Source organism: Panthera uncia (assembly GCF_023721935.1).
Source record: "Panthera uncia isolate 11264 chromosome B2 unlocalized genomic scaffold, Puncia_PCG_1.0 HiC_scaffold_24, whole genome shotgun sequence".
NCBI classification, from domain to species: Eukaryota; Metazoa; Chordata; class Mammalia; order Carnivora; family Felidae; genus Panthera; species Panthera uncia.
Window position 1 is genome coordinate 85561659 of NW_026057580.1, and position 20857 is coordinate 85582515.

Below are 20857 nucleotides of genomic sequence, written 5' to 3' on the forward strand. Positions count from 1 at the left end.
AAGTAAGTATATATATCCCATATATAATAGAAATACTAACTTTTGTTTTATAATTTTTTATATCGAGCTACAGGGGGGAAAACCCTAATTACTTTAAAAAGGAAGTTTTTCAAGGTATGGTGCTTCCTCTTTATATTCAAAAAATTTTTGAAGATATAATTTACATGGGAACAATAATTGGTGAACTAGCGTTTTGTTATTCTAATTTCAAATTGCTCCTTTAGCTCCCAAGAGAATGTTAGGAAGTGATACTTTGCTACATTGGTCTTCTTACTTCACATATGAAATTAAAAAGAACCATAAAACAAAATTATTTAATAGTAGGTAATATTTTCACATTTAAAGTGGCCTTTCCTATAATTATTTACAACAGTAGGATTTAATAGTACATAAGGGAGACGGTCACTAAACTCTGATCAATTCTACCTAGCAGTTTAATTCCAACTGGTTTCTTAGAAAGCCAAAACACTTAATTTCCTGTTGCTACAAACAAATACAATAGAACGGACTACTTAACTGTAATATGCTAACAGGCCAGTTTTATGCCTTTGAAGATGGTTCTGACTTGATTATGCATTTTAATAATGCCAGTAATGAATGAACAATCACTCGAATATCTCCCCAGTAGCAAGTCTGGAGCGGTGATGGGTGGGCATTAGGACTAGGGCCAAACAGGAGGAAGTCTGGACATAGTTGTGTGAACCTCTTTCCTCCAGTCTCCATTGTCCATTGTTTGCCTCCCCCAGCCCCTTAATTCAAGGGGCACTTCCTCCCTCCCTGCCCTAATGGTCCTGTTTACATCCCTGCATCCCATCCTGGTCCCCTTTCCTTGCCCCAGTGGCCATACCTTCACTGTTCTCATTTTAGAGTCTCCACTCCTGATTCTTTAATTAAAATGTGAACGTGAAAGCTATCTCTCTTAAAAACAAAAAAAATAAATTTTTACTTCCGTGATCAGCAGCTCAAACTATCCCCAAGTCCTGTTCTATAATCCTGCTTTACCAGGATAGTTAAAAATCATTTACAGGATGTCTGCCAAATTCATGTTTGGTTTGTTTCATGTCAAATATGTAGATGCCCTATCCTTGTTTTTGTTTTCTCTCTCATTATAATATGAGATCCGCTACCTTATTCCTATCTCCTGCACCACTTAGTTCCACGGGAGACTAACAATACATACTGTGGAATGTGTGAAGTGTAATGACTAATGCCAAATAATTTGGTTTATCTGCTCACAGAAAAGAGGTGCAGTTGAACTAAAAGTACATTAAGCTTTTCACTTCTGAAAGAATGTATTTATTCTGGCAAGAATTTTCCAGTAAATTTCCATTAAGATAGCATGGGCAGAAAAATGCAAGGGCATTGAGCAACAGCATTGTTACGTAAATATACCTTCTATATCAAGCCCTGCTTTCAAAACATGCATAAAGCAAAAATCTAATCACCTAGTGCTAATGAATAGACTCAGTATTTTTACTTTAATAAGATTCAAAGCTGAATATGTTTTTTACCACAACTCGACAATGTGGAGTCCTATGAAATGCAGAGTTTTTTTGTTTTTTTTCTTTTTTCAAATCATTGGTAAATGTTAGAAGAAAACATTTTCTTTTTTAAACATTAGAGGATGGGGAGGAGAAGGAGGAAACCATTCAGTGGTAGACTACCCTTCTTAGCATGCCAGGTAGGTTACATTTTCTCTAAAAATGTAGGGGAACATTTTTTAAGTTACAGTTTATGTCAATAAATGCGTCATGGCACTTCTTTTCTTAGTACACTCTACATTTGAACTCCATACAGACAATGGCTGAAAGTGTGGCCCTTCTTAAAACTGTCCTGGTAAGAGGCCAGGTAACTCGTTTCCTCTCTTTGGTTTTCAGGACTATGTTATCTGATACCATGTTCACTGTGCAAACTGGGTTCAAGAACATAAAGTAACATCTGCCAGACATAATGAAGTGCAAAGCAGAAATATTTTATATTTCCAAAAGACCCAAGGTAACACATGGTGCTAAAATCAAAGGAACACACGGTTTGTACCACAGGCAACTACCCATCACTTCCACCTGACTTACTGGCAAACAATTGTTCTTCCTCACTTACCCTCCAGAATCCTATGTGTCAATCATCCCAGGGCCACTCTTCAAAAATGCTCACATTCCTCATTTTTTCCAGCTAAAGCCACCAACAGATCTAGACAGTGTCCTCTGATAGAAGTGGCTTCCAGCTGGTTGCAAACTCATGCTCTCGCACGTGTCACAGCATCGTTGCCGTGTCTTTTTTTCATGGGCGCTAACATGATCAGCAAATAGTAACTTAACAGACCCTTACGGGCCTTTATGGAATGTCCTTTCTTTCCCTCTTGCTAGCATGTTCTTATGCTGTGTTTCTAAGAAAAAAAAAAAAAAGCGGGGCTTTGTTTCGTTCTATTTTTCCCAGGTATATTTTATGCTATGTTTCTGTGATGTTTTTTCCCCTGGTCAGTGAATTTCAAATGTAATTAGATCATTCAGGCCTCTTATTTACTTTGTCATAAAGAACGTTAAATTGGTCTGACACAACTTGTTCTTCACAGGGAGGTGGATGGTGCCATGCATTTAGGCTGTGGTCTGCTAGACGAATGAAAGCAAGTTGACTGATGACTCATTCTAGTACCAATGCAGTCAGAGAAATGACATGCAAATATATGGAACTGGGGGTAATAACTACCTCTAGGATTCTGGAAAATCACATAACTTATCTAGCCCTAACATTTCCTACCTACAAAATGGGAGGAATACCAATAACCTTGAATGTTTTGTTGTGAGTTATCAAGGGAGAATTCTCCTCCTGAAATCCCTCCCGGGTAACCATGAAGAGGGTGTGGAACTTAGTATCACTGGTCACTGTAAAACTGCTGACTATAAATCACTGCCCCTCCCATAGTTTAATAAGGTCACCTTTGCCCTCTTCTAATGTTTAGAAAAATTACTTATCCTCTCGGAGGGCCATTCTTGAGCATTCTGGTCTCAGTACTCCTTTATACACTTAAAAACTTTCAAGGACCCCCAAAGAGCTTTTGCCTATATAGGTTATATCTATTGATATACCTATTAGCTATTAAATTTGGGAAAAAATACTAATTCATTTAATGAGAATAATTGACATCTTAACATAAATAACTCTGGGGGAGGGGAAGCCCTATTGTCCATACCAAAAAAAAAAAAAAAAAAAATAGTGAGATGAGTAGCATTGTTTTACATTTTCTGAAACTGTCTTTAATGTCTGGCTTAAAAGAAGACATCTGGATTTTCACATCTGCTTCTGCATTCAATCTTTTGTGATATTGCACATCATGTAGTCTCTGGGAAACTTCACCGTGTTCTCATGAGAGAATGAGATTGAAAAAGGCCAATAGCATCTTTGTGTTATTACGAAAACAATTACGATCTCCGAGACCCCTAAAAGGGTCTTGGGACCCCACCCTGCCCCCACCGGGTGTTCCAGGACCACACTCTGAAAACCGCTGTTCCAGTATTTCTCAAAAACACCACCTAATGGGTCTCAAAATGCGCTTTTCAATTCTGCGGGCAACGCTCCAGAAAGCCTTACTGAAAGAAACAGCCATGCTTTCCTGGTGACTCTTGACCTACTTCTTTGTTTATTTTAGTTTAGTTTCACAGCCTTTCATCAAAACTGGGACTCATTCCAGTGATATACCCATATTTAATTTATATTTCAATGACAAAGAATAGAACGTCATTTAAAATCCTCTACCTTGCCAATGTCTTTCATCATTTGCTTTTATTTATCATGGACAAAGGGGCAGGAATTCTATGCTTTCCTTTGGGCCAGTGTATTTGAAAATGTGTATTTTCCTTATCACTCCTTGGTCATCCTTACCTCTCCTCTCCCTCAACCATCTCAGGGCAAATTTATTTGCAACTAGGATGTTTCTTTGAACTCATATTTAACTACCTGGTCTGATCTCTACTTTCTGTCCACTCACCCCCCCCCCCAACCCACATCAATACTCCTGTTGTTGCACTCATCAGTCTGTTTGCTGTTCTGCCCCTTCCAAGAGGCACTTCTGTGGCCCAAAGTCTGCTTTCTTGAAGTCTTCTGATGCTAGGATTCGGATTTGTTTGTTTTCTTACAATATCCTCTCCAAAAGAGTTATACTTTCTTTCATGTTCCTTATCCCAACGTTCATTTCAATGCACAGAAAGAAGTGACTAGGTTGGGGAGAGCCTGGGGGAGCTCAGTCGGTTAAGAGTCAGACTCCTGATTTCTGCTCAGGTCATGATCTCACGGTTCATGAGTTCAAGCCCCGCATTGGGCTCCGCTCTGGCAGTGTGGAGCCTGCTCAGGATTCTCTCTCTCCCCTCTCTCTCTCCCTGCCCCTCCCCCCCACTCTCTCTCAAAATAAATAAATATTTAAAAAAAAGAAGTGACTAGTTTGGGAGATACAAAACAGAGGAATATTGTTTATTTTTGTTTCGCTTCTTGTTCTGTTTTTAATGCACCCCCCCACCAAGAAAAGGTTCTTACAGCATAACTTACCATCAAACATAATGACCAAGTATATTTTAGATAAAGCCATAGTTATTGAAGCATGAACTTTAGAACAGTATTGGATCCTAGGTATTTAAATCTATCCCATCATTTTCTAAATGAGGTAATGAGGCCCCAGGGTTAAATTCTCCCTCAAGTCACCCAGCAAAGTGATGGTGGAACCAAGATTAGTGCCCTCTTTTCTTCTGCAGTCGTCTTATTACACCAAATAGACTAGAAAGGTTAGAATTTACTTTTCTTTTTTCCTTTGCATCAGACACTCTTTCTCAGTTTGTACCACACATAGCAAAACCCAAAGTGATCATGTTGACACAGCCTATAATTAACGTTTTTAAATGACCAGTATACTTATCTAGAGAAAAATACCTTTTAACAATCAAACCATCTCTCTTTAAAATGCATGAGACATCTTTTCCAAGCCATTTTCTAAAATATTCTGTGTCACTCTGAGACGTGACTTCACATGTACCTGTTTTTGAAACACTTTCTTTGAAGAAGTTGGAAATTTTCAAAAATGGTTTTAACTCACTCTGCTTCTCCCCCTATATTATCTCTGTGTTAAAAAAAAAACAAAAAACAAAAAACAAAAACAGGATTTTTCTTTCACTTGGGCAGTGACATTAAAGAAGTAATCACTGCCATCATGAGATGGTGCCCCTATTAATGCTCTGTAATGGTCCCGTCCATCAGAATACACTGAATTTGAATGAGTATGAAGAGCACAGATTACGAACGACCCAAGTCATTTTTTTCCCCTCGGAAGCCTATTGTTTAGCTGAAAGCAGTAATTATTAGAAGCGAAGCTGACATCCAAGAAGAACGAACAGGGACAATGCCGAAGGCAGCAAGAAGTAGATGAGAAAGCACCACCACACCGGCCTCTCCCCACATCCAGGCAGCTTTGAGAACCCAGGAAAAGGGATCCCTTATCTCTTCTATTTGACCCAATTGCTACAGTTTTTGGTTGTTGTTGTTGTTGTTGTTTTTTTTTTAACATTTATTTATTTTTGAGAGACAGAGCATGAGTCAGGGAGGGGCAGAGAGAGAGGGAGACACAGAATCCAAAGCAGGCTCCAGGCCCTGAGCTGTCAGCACAGAGCCCGACGCGGGGCTTGAGGCCATGAACCATGAGATCGTGACCTGAACCAAACTCAGACGCTTATCCAACTGAGTCACCCGTGTGCCCCTAACTGCTACAGTTCTAAAAATATATGAAGTTATATTTCACATTTCAAGTAAATTTACTTTTCCTCTTCGTATACACTGTCCCTCTCATTGGGGGGGGGGGCGGATAAAAATTAGGCATTATTTCTTTCAGCATTTTATCTCTTTAAAAATAAAAGTCAGTATTTGTACAGCACATTAGTCTTCACTGAACTTCCGTCCCATTTTGACATACAGCAAATCAATGAGCAACTGAACGGATGATCTTCCATTTACACAACACTGCCTAAGCGATACTGAGAGGAGCAGCCCCCCTCAGTGACACTGTCAGGAGTTGGTTTTGAAAACCCGGCTTTATCACTTTTACAGAAAACTATGGCAAAGCAACTTACATGCGAATAACACTGAAAGAGCAGGGATAGAGGCAGCTAACACCAGCAGGTCTGACAGAAAGTAAGGGAAGGCACAGGACAAAAACATGTGGGAAAGTCAGGAGGCAACCACGGTCTACTGGAAAAAACGTCCTTTGTTTCTATCTACAGACACAGGCAGGTACACACAGGGAAAATTATGGGCTAGGGTTACAGCCTTTCCACTTTTAGACCCTCGTGCTGAGTAGAAGTGAGATTCTCTTGGTTCCTGAGCTCCCCAAACTTCTCTCGGGAGGCCCTGCTTCCCCCTCACTTAGAGGCACAAGTAACCAAAAGGGAGCCGCAGGACCTCAAAGCCAAAATCAAAAGACAAGGGTAGAGGGATTTGCTGTGGGGCTTTGACATAAAATGTCAAGATCTCGGAACAATGGCCCAAAGCATATCAAACTGAGATTTGCATATACATTTCATTCAATTATCCATCCCCATGGCTCACATCCACCTGATACGTGTTTCCGCTGGACACATTTCTACTTAGGGACTCTTTCCTTTCCTTGTTCCGGTTAGCTGTAGAGCCACCTGGAGATTAGACACCAGCAGCTTCTTTGCACTCTGGCCATAGGCTCTCCAGTTGGATCTGTTTTCTAGTTGCTGTTACTCAATTTCATATCTTGATACCTCTCTCCGTGGGGGGTGGAATAAAAGCATTTCCCTGCTTCTTCAGGTTCCCCACAGCCCTTACCACATCCTGCACTGTGATGCTACCTTTTGTGTCCCTTAAGGCAATATCCTGTGTTTTGTTTTTTTCATCTGGGTATCCTTGAGTTCAGCAAACTGCTTGCCATAGCAGATGCTTGTAAATTCTTCAATTATTAATTTAAAATTGTTCAATTATTGTTGCCTCCACAACAACTTCCTTTTACTTCCTAAGGTGATTTTTATTTAACTGCACAAAACTTACAAAGGAGTAAGACAGGAACATGAAAAGTAGACAGTAAAGAAATTAGTCATCAGGAAACCTTAAAAAGGCAATTACTAAGCAATTATTTTATGCCTCTCACTCTTGAGTGTAGTCTGAAAGTAGGCTTCCTTGTGAGGAAATAGAGGTTACAAAACAAAGAGCTGATTTCATGTTAGATTACACCTAATATCGAGTCATAAACAAACACTGGCTTAGGTTTTGTTAAGCTCACATTCCCTGCTTCCGTCCTGTCAACTCAATCTCTCAAATGAATTTTAAAATATTTGTTCAGTGCCTACTATATGTTGGGCACCTTCTCAGAGATGTCTGTTCAACCAAGCTGCTCAAACATTCATCATGAGATAGATTATAAATGCCACCAACACCAGGTACGGGTGGAATTTTCCAGTTCCTCACTAAACTTGTGGCCCAGACAGCCCTGCAGCATAGGCCTCGGGCCTCTGCATTAGCCCAAATGTGCTTCAGGCCATGTGGGGTTCACCAATGCTTTCTCACAAAGAACTTCACTTCCTCTCTGACTACCACTTGGATCTGCTCACCTCCGCTCATGTCCCCCCCCCCCCGCCCCCACCACTCCCTAAACATTTCTGTAGATGCAAACATAATTTGAGGTCACCTCCACAGCCCATCCTGGGATCCCGCCCTTTCACCTGCTCTGTCTCTCACAGTCTTCACGGGTTTGGCTGAAACCCATTCACCGGCCCATTAGTAAGGCTGCTCTTTCCAGAGATGGAGTCCAGCTTCCTCACCACTGCTAATACCTGGTTCTTACTTCACAGCAGTCACGTGGTTTCAACAGTAGTTATCAGCCTCCCAGGTGTTCACCAACCTTTTCTCCATTATATTTTTATTGCTCTTAACAAATCAATGGTTTTGCCTGTTTCAAAGCTGTGCTCCTCTCAAGGTATCTACGCATTTCCAGAGGTGAAATGAAGAAGATTCACTAATGAAAACCAAAAGTCTTCCCATCTTCCCTGATGATCTTGGACTTGTCATTCAGAAGCTCCCTATCAAGCCTTCTATTAGACCAGAATTTCATCGTTACAGTTTACCAGAGTGCCTTAAACATACATTAATACAAACACATAAATTTACACCAACGTACAACCCTCCATATAAAATTTAACAATATACTTCAGAATCTGTGATCCAGGAGAGATTTCATTCTGACTATAAGGTAATATATTACAACTTTTCCAAAATCCTCCTCCAGTTCACAGAGTATTGATTCATAATGCCTGCCATCATATAGCTACTAACAAAACATTTGTTGATATAATACCAAACTATGAACATTAATTTTTTTTTGAGAGAGAGAGAGAGAGAGCGCGCGAGAGCGCGAGAGCGCGAGCATGAGCCAGGAGGGAAGAGGGAAGTGGGGGGGTTGGGGTAGAGAGAATCTTAAGCAGGCTCCACAGTGAGTGCAGAGCCTGACACAGGGCTGAAGCCCACAACCCTGGGATCATGACCTGAGCTGAAATCAAGAGTCAGTAGCTCAACTGAGTCATTCATGCGCCCCTGAATATTAATATTTTTTTGAAAAAATTTTTAATGTTTATTTTTATTTTTCAGAGACTGAGTGTGAGTGGGGGAGGGATGGAGAGAGAGGAAGACAGAGAATCCAAAGGAGGCTCCAGGCTCTGAGCTCTCAGCACAGAGTGCAATGCAGGGCTTGAACTCATGAACCGTGAGATCATGACCCGAGCTGAACTCAGACGCTTAACCAACTCAGCCACCCAGGTGCCTCAACATTAATATTTTTTAATTTATCATTGGAATAGTACTGAATACAATACTGGTTTTACTTATTGCCTACGGGCAAACCTCTTGCCCTTCATAAAACTTTTATATACATATTAGCATCAACTTTCCTATGTTAATAAAAACATGGACACAAGGCATAGTCGGAAAAAAAAAACCTTTTGATAATAACTAAAGACAAAGACATGGGCATATTCTGGAAGAGATGTGGGCATTATTATTAAACTCTTCTTTGGGACTATTTATTGAAATAAGATGGAGAAATCATCTCAGTGGGGCTGTAGAAGTATAAAACCAACCTTCACCAGCCAGCAAAAGAAAGCCAACAAACATTGGAAGAAAATATTAAAAGGGAAAAGATACCTGTGTTAATGCTACATAAATAGGCAGAGGATATTTACACATTATTTCAAAATAATACTGAAGAATAGTAATAAAACAACTGAAAACAGTACCAACAAAATGACAACTACTTGGCTAAGAAAAAAGAAATCTGCTTCACTTAGGCTACAAAGTAGAATTTTATGGATAGCTCCAAATGACCCTCAAATACCATAATTTTCCACCTGTAATACTGAAGGCCAGGAAGTATTTTTATAAGCCAGGTGCTAAAAGTCAGCTCTGCTGAGTCGATTGGGGAGGGGGGGGGGGGATAATTTCCACCTAATCAAATAATTTAGCCGAGCTCAGAAACAATTCATCCATGTTTTCACCACATGTCTTCGGCAATCAGTTACAAAGTAGGATATGTGAATATTACAGGGCAATTTTTTCCTCTTTAAATGAGATTATCTAAGGCCCCTGTTGTCTTAGTATGCTTTAAAATCTCAGCTGACCCAACCCAAGACACGGGAGTGCAGGTAGCCTGAAAGATACATGAGAAATAACATGGGCGACTAAAGACCATTTCTAATCGTTAAATACTGCTTGGAGTGGGTACTTTAAGTCTAACATTGGAAGGAAAACAAAAGAAAATCCCACTAAAATAAATGTTTTCAGTAAAAGCCACTGAGCTCTGTTTAGAATTCAGGAACAGGGTGCAGGGGGCAGTGAGACCTAATGTGACCATGAGGGATGATGGGTAAGGGTTTTATGGAACCTTCAGGGGCTGAGCAGAGGAAATGCAGGAGGTAAAGAAAAAACTAATTTAGTAAGAAAACATAACTAAAGCTATTCATTAGCATTACCACATCATCTAGCAGTATTGCGGGCACACTGAGCTCTGGTAAATGCCACCCACAGGCATATAAAATTCTGGGAAGATTAATCTGCCAAACTGGAAGAATATGAACCTGCCCTAGTTTAATTCCTGTCTTAAGAAGAATCCTGAGTCTCCCACTCATCACCAGGCTTATGCTAGCCTACTGTTCACTTGTTGCGTACGCAGAGTGGCCAAATTCCCACTTAACCGAAAGCAATATGGCATCTGGGTCCCCAGTGCCATTCCCTGTGGGAATCTGAAACAGACCAAGAAGTTCACAAGTTAATGCCCTTGAGAGTTCCTTCCCTAGCCACGACCAAGGCTATTGGCACTCTGTAGAAAGTTGATACTAAATCGATGTTCAGCTCAAGGACTGCCACCTCTACTCTTCCATTGCCGTCCCTCTCGCTCTCCTCTACTTTCCCCATTGCTCTAGACTTGGGGTTCTCCTTTCTGCACATTCCCTACAAAGAAACAGCCCAGACTGATTGATTTCTATTTTTTCCCAAAAAGTCACCTGCCTGGATCACATCCATGAGCTCTGCGTTCTGCCCTGGCCAAGGCTCCCAGGACCTCACATCCCAGCCAGGTCTGGTGCCAATGATACTCCCGCCAGAAAAGAGAGGTAGAAGAAAGAACTATGGTCTCACGAAGCTAACACTGTGGAAGAGATTAGCCAATGGGCTACTGAACGCAGAAGAGAGCCTCCAGAGACCACGACAGAGTATGAGTAAGCTCTACGAGGAGGATATGAAAGGATTAAGAGGGTATTGTGCCCACTAGGGCAGAAAGCAGTATTTGTTCTGTATACACCAAAACCATCAGGATGAATGATGGCATCAAAGATTAACTTCCCTTCCTATCTTGCCAGGGTAAGTCTTCAGAAAGACCTATGTGGTCAGATACTTTACAGTAAAGATCCAAGACTGAGAACTGTTTTCTGTTCTTTGTTTCCTTTTCATTTTTTTAATTCAGATGTTGGAGGGCCAACTATTAAGGGTTCCCACCTCATAAAAGACTCCAGTTATTTGCTGAAGCAGGGTTTATAAAGTAACATGCATAACTTTTATAAGAAATACTTGCAGGGGCGCCTGGGTGGCGCAGTCGGTTAAGTGTCCGACTTCAGCCAGGTCACGATCTCGCGGTCCGTGAGTTCGAGCCCCGCGTCAGGCTCTGGGCTGACAGCTCAGAGCCTGGAGCCTGTTTCCGATTCTGTGTCTCCCTCTCTCTCTGCCCCTCCCCCGTTCATGCTCTGTCTCTCTCTGTCCCAAAAATAAATTAAAAAAAAAAAGTTGAAAAAAAATAAAAAAAAAAAAAAAGAAATACTTGCAAAACTCTGAGCATATGCCAACCACTCTCATACAAGAATGTGAATTTCTTCATCCAATAACTTTATGAATAAAAAGTCTCACTGAACAACAATGCCTACATTTATTCATTGGTCTTCATTACAGATGTCAGTCAGAATCAGAGTTCTGTATTTTAAGTTTTATTTTTAAAAATAACTGTGATTGTGACTTAAATTAATCCACATAATGAAGTCTATTTTCCATTTCAAGTAGTAGAGCAGATAACTTAAAAAAAAAAGTGGAAGTGACATGAAGTCAATACTTCAATGTTTTGTTTTTAATATTTTTTAATGTTTATTTTGGAGAGAGAGAGGGAGAGAAAGAAGGAGGGAATGCGGGGGAGGGGTAGAGATGGCTGGAGACAACAGAATCCAAAGCAGGCTGCAGGCTCCGAGCTGTAGGCACAGAGCCCAACGCAGGGCTTGAACTCACAAACCATGATATCATGACCTGAGCCCAAGTCGGACACTTGACGGACTGAGCCACCCGGGTGCACTATACTCCACTGTTTTGGTGGAATGATGCTCCAGAGCTTGGGCCTTGCTTAACAATAAACAGATCACAACGTTGTGATCTATACATCCATTCAACAAATACTCTTCATTAACTGCAAGGCACTATATATGTTGCTGTCTAAAGAAACATAGGACTTCACCTCTGATCCCTTCTAACAGCGGAGGTAAGGCCTATAGAAAATGAACAATACAAGGCAGCACTGGCCTCATGCTATGAGTGGTTCGGCAAGGAGGTGTCGCAGAGCTCACTTCCAGTTAAACAAAGGCCAACACAGATGCCAGAAACTGTAAGAAACATTTGCAGCACAGTAAGAGTAGGTAAGCAGGGAGATTCCAGTCTCTTGCTATACCTCATTCTAATTTTATAAAGTTCTCCCCAGAGCCAACCATGTCTTCCTGTTATTTGATTCAACTTTACTTCCCTCTAATGTAAGCCCATTTCCTCTGAGCAAATAAAGAATTAATCAGTGTCCTCTTTATATTAACCCCTTTGTTGGGAATGGTTTTCAGTCCTTTACCGTATACACTGAAGTGGCCAATGAATATCATTCCTTTACTTTTTCCGCCTATAGGTTACAAAGCAATGGCTTAGAAATATACCATATAGCACACATGCTTAAGAGCACCTGAGTCACCATGAACTACCCACAGGTAACTGCATATCACCTTCTGAAATTTTCCCTTTGGGCCTTTTTCAGTTGGCTTTTGCCCTGCAGCTGACACCTCCGAGCTGATGTTGATTTTAGAAACAAGAACCTTTTTAGGCTCATGTGGGTGGTCCTTGGCATAGATACCAAAGTTAGAAACCTAATCATAAATGTTTTTTCCTTCCTCATTGAGGCAAGTGAGCACTGTTATTAATTGCTTTCCATGGTTCTGCTTTCTTTTTGAAAAAGCCTTTGCTGATCATTTGCATTAATATTATGCTAATAAAAGTAAGGGAATGCTAACTAATTCAGTCTCTTTAGTAGTAACTAAGGATCAGAGAGAGAGAGAGAGAGAGAGAGAGAGAGAGAAAGGTAATTTGCATATTTTCATGATTGGAGCGAATTGGCATTTAAATACTCGCAACCATTTTTGAAGAGAAATAATAATACATGTTGGGCCAGCCTGAGCAGAAGTAATTTCTCCAGTGGAACCATCTAAAACCCAAGTATTTCAGGACACATTCTGCTTCTAAGCATGAATATGAGATGACAAGGATGAGCATTCAAACACAGGGCAACCATCTGCATCATAAATACATTTCAGTTCCTCTCTGCAGAAGGAATTCATTTACTGTTGAAGGCCATTCACTTCCACTTCTGACTGCTTATTCCTCAAAAAGCTTCCAAGCATTGTGAGAACAATGATTAAAGGAAGATCTTCCATCTGTGCTGCATTAGGCTGCAAGACAGCCCCTCCTGCAGAAACAGCTTTTGCATAATTCATTGTGCCATTTTAAACCCTAATCAGTGAATTGCAATAAGCTATGAAGAGAGTAGAGAAGGGAAACACATTCATTGGCTACCTCCTAAGCATTCACCCAACCCTTGCTTTGGGCTATGGCTCCATGAATCGTAGTGTGCATGTGTGAGTGTGTGAAGAGAGATATACATATATATACATATCTCCCTCTCTACACACACACACACACACACACACACACACACACACCCCTTTGCCTTATGTCCATCCAACAGGTTCTTAACTCTCCCCTGAAGTGCTGTCATCACTCCTAGGCCATATTAATGTCCCAAGAAAGAGTATTTCTTAGGTTATTATCACAGGGTGGTTTAGTAAAGAAGATTCTACTGGAAGACAGAAGTTGGTATCTCCAGCTCTGTTGTTCTTTGTGTAAACATGACAGATAATTCACTCTACAATATGAATAAGAACATCTCAAGTCTCTTCCAATTTTAAAAATTATATAACCCTAATCTGTTCGCACTGATTTTCCACATATAATGCTTTAACAGAACCTGCCACTTTGACTTAGTGTTTCATTTTCCAAAAAAGGGGAAATGGTGGTGGGGGATTTCTTGGTGCCTCACTTACCCCTCAACCATAGCAGCTTCACTTGATTTAATTTGGGACCCACCTAAGGATGCACTGGAGGCAGGGGTGCCTGGGTGGCTCAGCTGGTTAAGTGTCCAACTTTGGCTTAGGTCACGATCTCATGGTTTGCGAATTCGAGCCCATGTCATTGGGCCCTGTGCTGACAGTTCAGAGCCTGGAGCCTGCTTCAGACTCTGTCTCTCTCTGCCTGCCCTTCTCTCCCTCCCTCCCTCCCTCTCAAAAATAAAACATTTTTTAAAAATGCGCTAGGGCACCTGGGTGGCTCAGTCGGTTAAGGGTCCGACTTCAGCTCAGGTCACGATCTCATAGTTCGTGGTTTCAAGCGCCACGTCAAGCTCTGTGCCGAGAGCTCAGAGCCTGGAGCCTGCTTCGGATTCCCTGCCTCCCTCTCTCTCTGCCCCTCCCCTGCTCACGCTCTCACTCTCTCCCTCTCAAAAATAAAACATTATTTTTTTGTTTGTTTTTTAAAAGCACTGGAGGGGGGTGCCAGGGTGGCTCAGTTGGTTGAGCATCCAACTCTCGATTTCAGCTCAGGTCATGATTTCATGTTCATGGGATTAAGTCCTATGAAGGGCTCCACGCTTCAGCACAGAGCCTGCTTGAAATTCTTTCCCTCCTTCTCTCTCTCTTGAAATAAACTTAATGACTACAGAAAATTAGAAAAACAACTGCCTTAGGCATCTCAAGTTTAAAAAAAACTTGTATAGAATCCTTAAGCTTTAAACATTGAAAAATTAATTAGGCAGAAGGGTTTAATGATGGTAGGCAATGTATATGATTTTGACCCAGCCGAGTAGTGAGAATATGCAGGCAGTAGAGTTGAAGACATGGATTGCAAATTGTATAATAGAATTTATCACTTTCCATTTCTCATCGCTCCATGGACAATGGTTTTAAAAAAGAAGTTAGCATTTTGAGTTTTTATGGATAGGTGACATTAATATATAGATGAATTATAGTAAAGTCCCTAAGATTTAGTTTGGTGGTTCAGTAAAGAATCAAAAAAACAAACAAACAAACAAAAAAAAAACACAAAAAAAACAAAAAACAAAACACTTTTGAAAGATTACAACTTTGAAAATGTGAATTTAGTGGTAGTATTTTCAAATAAACGATTTTATTTTTTTTAAAGTAAGTTCTATGCCCAATGTGGGGCTTGAACTCACTACCCCAAGATCAAGAGTCACATGCTCTACCAACTGAGCCAGCCAGGTGCCCCTAAGTGATTTTATTTTTAACTAAATAACTCGTAATGATTGAAAACCTGCCCCTAAACATTAAATACTTTGTCTGAATGTTAGAAAACACGATTGGAGGGTGGTAGGAAACCTTTCTGTACTATTTTGAATACGACAATAAATTATTTTACAACATTGCTATCCAACTGAAATAAAAGGCAAGCCACAAAAATATTTTAAGATTTTCTAGAGGCCCCATTAGAAAAGTAAAAAGAACAAGGTAAGTGTAATAGTATACTTTATTTAACCTAATATACCCAAAATATTATCACTACAACGGATAATCAATATTAAAATTATTCATGAGATCTTTTACTCTTTTTTCATTCTAAGTCTTTAAAATCCCGTAACTTCCATTTTGCATTCATCCTTGGACTTGCCACATTTCAAGTGCTCAGTAGTCTCGGGTGGCTGGTGGCTACCTTACTGATAGGGCAGCTACCGAATGAATGAGGCAGTAGGCAGGTCCTCTTTGTACAGCTCAATGTATACAAATCACATCACTCCCTCCTACTTCCAACATGCTAGTGCCTGTTTACCTACAGAATATTCACCTTGTCCTGGACTTAGAAAAAATTTAGTGAAAAACTACTTTACTCCACGCTATGCGAACCTATAGAATTCAGACGTATTTCAGAAAGGCAGATCTCGAATTTAGCAGGCAACAAAGACTCGAGCAATGGGAACTGCGAAACGACTGAAAGTGCTATGGAAGCACAGATTGGGGAAGTCACAACCTCCAGGTTGGTGACTTGGTAAAGGCTTCACAGGAAAGTGATGGGAGCTGGATCTTAAAGGCTATAAATGGTACTCCGCCAGCCAGATGATGACAAGAAAGGCATTCAAGGCAGTGGCAACCGTATGAACAAAGCAATAGAAGTGAGCTTGGGAAATGGAGTAGACGGATGTGGACAGACTGCACTGACTTCCAGGGAGGTGCAACCAGTTGGAGGTGGGGATGGCGTGTTAGGCATTGGGGGAGGGGTAGCAAAAAGGGCACAGCCAAATTGTGCTGGACCTTGCTTGCCATATTGAGACACGTGGAATGCAATAGTGGAAGGTGTCTAAATAAGCAAATGTCACTACCAAATCAGGGAGAAATGAAGTTTAAGAACTAAACTACAGAGAGGGGCACCTGGGTGGCTCAGTTGGTCGAGCATCTGACTTCGGCTCAGGTCATGATCTCACGGTTCTTGAGTTCAAGCCCCGCATCGGGCTCTTTGTTGTCAGTGCAGAACCCACTTCGGATCCTTCCCTCCCCCCTCTGTCTCTGTCTCTCCCTCACGCTTTCTCTCAAAAATAAATTTAAAAAATAAATAAGTACACTACAGAGACAGCCGGGTGCCATGATGCTCTAGAGTCAGGGGATCCCTGAGAGACGGTAAGGCTCTGAATCCAGAAGACATGGGTAGAAACAGAAGTGAAAGGAAAAAGTTGGGAAGCTCTCCCCCAAACAGACTCCAAGTTATATAAAGTGGATGACGGAAACAGAAGAAACCAAGATAACTGCATCGTTTGTTCTTCGATAGGCAGGTGGAAGGTTGCCACTCACCGGCAGAGGGATTACAGGGCAAAGGGCAGGCTTGACAGAGAAAGTGAGCAGTTCTGTTTGGACATACTAAATCTGAAATATCTTAGAGACCCTTGGGCGACATCGAGATCCCTAAGGCCCACCCCCTTCTTATATGAGATTCACCTGTCTTTGCCTCTATACGTTCATGCCCTTTGGGTACAAAGCATGTTCCCTGAGCCAGCAGCACCAGCATCAAGCTTCTCAGGAAGGCGGAATTTCAGACCCTGCTCCAGACTTGCTGAATCCCAACCTGCAGTTCAGCCAAATGCCCAGGTGATGTCTGTGCACAATCGAGTTAGACAAGAACTGCGGGAACATCTGAAAACGTAGATCAGGAGCTCACGAAAGAGGTGTTGACCACTGACCGAAGGGAGTTTGATTTTAGAAGTCAGCACCGTATACGTGACTTAAAACGACAGGGGTGAAAGAGAGCTTACAGAAAGCAGACCACTTTAAATAGGATAAAAGAAGCTGCGGGCTGAGGAGGTCACATGTTCGGAATTAAAATAATCATAAAGGCAAACATGGTTCTCTCTTCTTAAGGCCATTTAATAAAAACTGAACCTTCACGAAGAAGAAAAAGGAAACAAAACCTTTAAAAATATGGGGCGCCTGGGTGGCGCAGTCGGTTAAGCGTCCGACTTCAGCCAGGTCACGATCTCGCGGTCCGTGAGTTCGAGCCCCGCGTCAGGCTCTGGGCTGATGGCTCGGAGCCTGGAGCCTGTTTCCGATTCTGTGTCTCCCTCTCTCTCTGCCCCTCCCCCGTTCATGCTCTGTCTCTCTCTGTCCCAAAAATAAATAAAAAACGTTGGAAAAAAAAAAAATTTTTAAATAAAAATAATGAAAGACCCACAATGGTGAATCCCCACTAAAGCTATGAAGAACTACTTATGATTAAGCAAAAGTCATATTAATGTCCCCTAGTATTCTAAAATGCTGAACAAATTTGTTCACAAATATATCTGATGTGAGTGGAGGCAGAATCAAATAGAAACTCTGGGGCCATGATTGCCTGCCGAGGCAGAGGTAACCAGAGCGAGTCAGACACTCAGGAGGCTGGGAAGCCAGGCCAGCCTCCCCAGGCCCCACCACACCAGGCCGGGCCTGTCCCCTCGGCTGGATAATGAGGGGGCTTGAGAACAAGACATTCTCCTCTCAGGAGATCTCCACCTGTGACCTGCCTACGGTTTAAATTGGTGGGAAGGTGAAACTCATTTGTTGCCTCCAAACACTCCCTGACACCAGCGTGAAGAATGTTCCGTTCCCCACCCTCAGCCCATCCCAACTACCTCATCCCACCATCTTACCCAGAAAACAACTTTCCTGAAGTTTTGTGCAGATTCCAACGGCTGGGCAGAGCTGATTTCTAGTCCACCAAGCTGTCTTCTGTGTCCTCTGTTGCCCAGGTGACACTGACGTTGCTGCCTGGTGTTGCCACACACACACCCAGAATGCTAAGGCCTTGCAACCAAGAGCTCCTCCCAAGACCCGTGTGAGCTGCTGCTCCCTGAGACCTCGGCCCCCCTGAATGCTTCTTGTGAATGCCAAATGATTAAAAGCCACTGCATGCAATTACCATCCCATGTCAAAGCCTTAAAAAAAATTTTTTTTGTTTTTTTAATTTGGCTTTACTGCAGGTCACAGAAGCCAAGCCGGGAATAGCAAGCTATGCCTTCACGTGGGTGACAGTGCCCATGGATACAAACGTGGCAGAAGATGAAAGTGTGGCAGACAAGGACAGGCTGCTCTTTCAAGTGGCAACAGCAGCCCAGCCTGAAGGGCCCAGGAGGGCACAACGCCCGCTTCTCGGATCCTTGGAACAAACACTCCGTGTGCACCAGACTCTTCGCTTTGAAGTGGGAGGAATTTATCTATTGTCATCCTCTTGCTTTAAATTATGTTCCAGTATGGATCTGAAGAGGTGTTGTGTTCTTCCAGGGCAAATGTCCTTCACATTCGTACAGGAAGGCCACCCAAGCATCTTCTCATATAGTAAATTCTCTCCACAGTCAAATTGCATCAGATGGTCTCCTTCAGGTAATACCAAATCCACATGTAGAGCCTTTTGTTTCACAGTGCAAGGGTTCACACAGGCGCAGCTACCCAGGCACATAGCCAAAAGGTAGCTCTTTAGTTGACATCAAGACACCTACAACGGACATCCATGTTTATAGAAGATCCACTGGTCTTGACCGCTGGCACCTTCATCAGTTGGGACCATTTAAGTACCAGTGGCACACTAACCCTGCCAACTTTCAATTCCAACACACTCACTTCCTAAAAAGAAACTGAAAAGGCCCAAATCTGCAAAGGAAAGGGAGAAAATTCTCATGCTGTATTTTAAAGGTAAATGTTAATTAAATTTTCACTAGCCGCATTGCAGTCGCTCCATTAGAAGAAGAAAAGCAGTGTTGGATAATTTGCCGGGAACAGTGATCACAATGGTAAGACTATGAGGGGGTCACCATGATTGTTCCCATTTTATAGATGAGGAAACTGAAACTCAGAGAAATAAATCAACATGACCAAGAAAGCCAGGATGCACTCCAAGCCATGTGGTCCCAGGACCCATGTTCTTGGGCTTTTAGTCTCCATGTGATAAAAGCCTTTGAAATCTGTCCTCAAAAATGGTAATTCAAACTAAGTGAAATTTGGAGCTGGAATGACCCTAGAGATCACTAGGTCAAATAATTCTCAACTCTCTGAGTTTCACAGATGGCACATGAGAGGAACAGTAGCAAATCTACTGTAATTATCGATGTGCTTAAAGACACAGATGATACGTTCAAACAATCCAACCCCTAACACAGGTTTCTTGTTTTGTTTTGTTTTTCAAGAGACAGAGATAAAGAACCTAGTTGAACTTCTGCATGAAATCCTCTGCATCCTTTCTTTCCTAGGCCCTGCATGAAATCCAGCCCTTAAGTTTTCAAACATGAATATGGCAGAGCAGAGAAAAACTAGGTGATTTGCCCAGTAACATACAGGTAGTTAATAGCTGTGCCAAATCTCTAAGAAGGCTTCCTGATCCTCAGTCAGTAAATAGCATAACCAAGTACCTTCCATTAGGACAGATGGTATTATGACACAGAAAACACATTACTCTTCAACTTTCTCACCAGGGCAATAAAGACAGGCAATAAATACCCTTTTATTGATACTTATTTTCCCTCTGTGAACTTTGACAGCCCAACCCACTGATCCTTTGGCTGGTCTAAAGAACAACTAACCACTTCACATATTCTCCAACGTATTCCCGCTTATTGAAACTTACTCCTTTGGAAAGAAAAAAAAGCTCTTAATGCTAAAACTTCAGCAATCACAAACTGGGAGGCTTCAGGCTCTAGCTAGCTGGCAGAAATATTCTGTTTGGTCAGCAGGGTGTTTCGAACATTTTTAGATTCGTTTACTACATCTCTCTCTTGTAACGTGTTTCTCTGGGCAGGGCAGCAGGTGCTGTGGGGCTGGCCCCTTTGATCAGAGGATATCCTGCCCCTTTGCCATAGTTCCCACCCATGCTCCCACCCTGAATGTTATGCTATCTGCTGGTCCCTGTGGGCATCTGATTTTCGGCCTCTGCTTTACTGCATTAATATTAAGGTACTGATATAACATGACCCCACTCTTTCAAAGCCATCACTGATGACTGATGTATGAATTCTGCATCAAAATAGGGTTCATTCATTCTATCAACAAGAAAGTGAATCCAACAGGATCAGGTGGAGATGAACTGGGAGATTGGTTATTGTGATTCTGGTCCTTCCTCCATCAGTAAAGAGCAGTATTGCTTTGATCAAGTCACCTAACCTCAATGAATCATGGTTATTTCCTCATTTGTAAAATAGGAAAGTTGGACTGACTACTTAAGACTCCACTCCCCCCCCCAACTAAAAAAATTCTGGGAGAGATGTCTTTACTCTAATCGTGTACAAATGTATGAATTTTCCCAGACAGAGGGACATCAGTAAAGGGGGGGGGGGGAGCGGGGAACATGAGAGATTTTAAGGGTCACCTACAGTTTATTACCTGATTCCATCATTTTCCATGATATCTCAGGCAAGTTATCTAAATTCTCAGAACCTCAATCTCCTCCC

At 41.8% G+C, this 20857-nt stretch overlaps 1 protein-coding gene across 3 annotated transcripts in view; it reads right to left on the reverse strand.

Annotated features, from left to right (window-relative positions):
- Positions 1–20857, reverse strand: part of ARHGAP18 (Rho GTPase activating protein 18) — a 194563-nt gene that overhangs the window by 60698 nt on the left and 113008 nt on the right. The window contains exon 1 of one of the 3 annotated variants that reach the window (XM_049654330.1): positions 18071–18352. The exons of the other annotated variants lie outside the window; for them this stretch is intronic. The gene's annotated coding sequence lies outside the window, so the exon portion shown is untranslated. Of the gene's footprint in view, positions 1–18070; positions 18353–20857 lie in introns of those variants that run through there. 3 annotated transcript variants of the gene reach the window in all.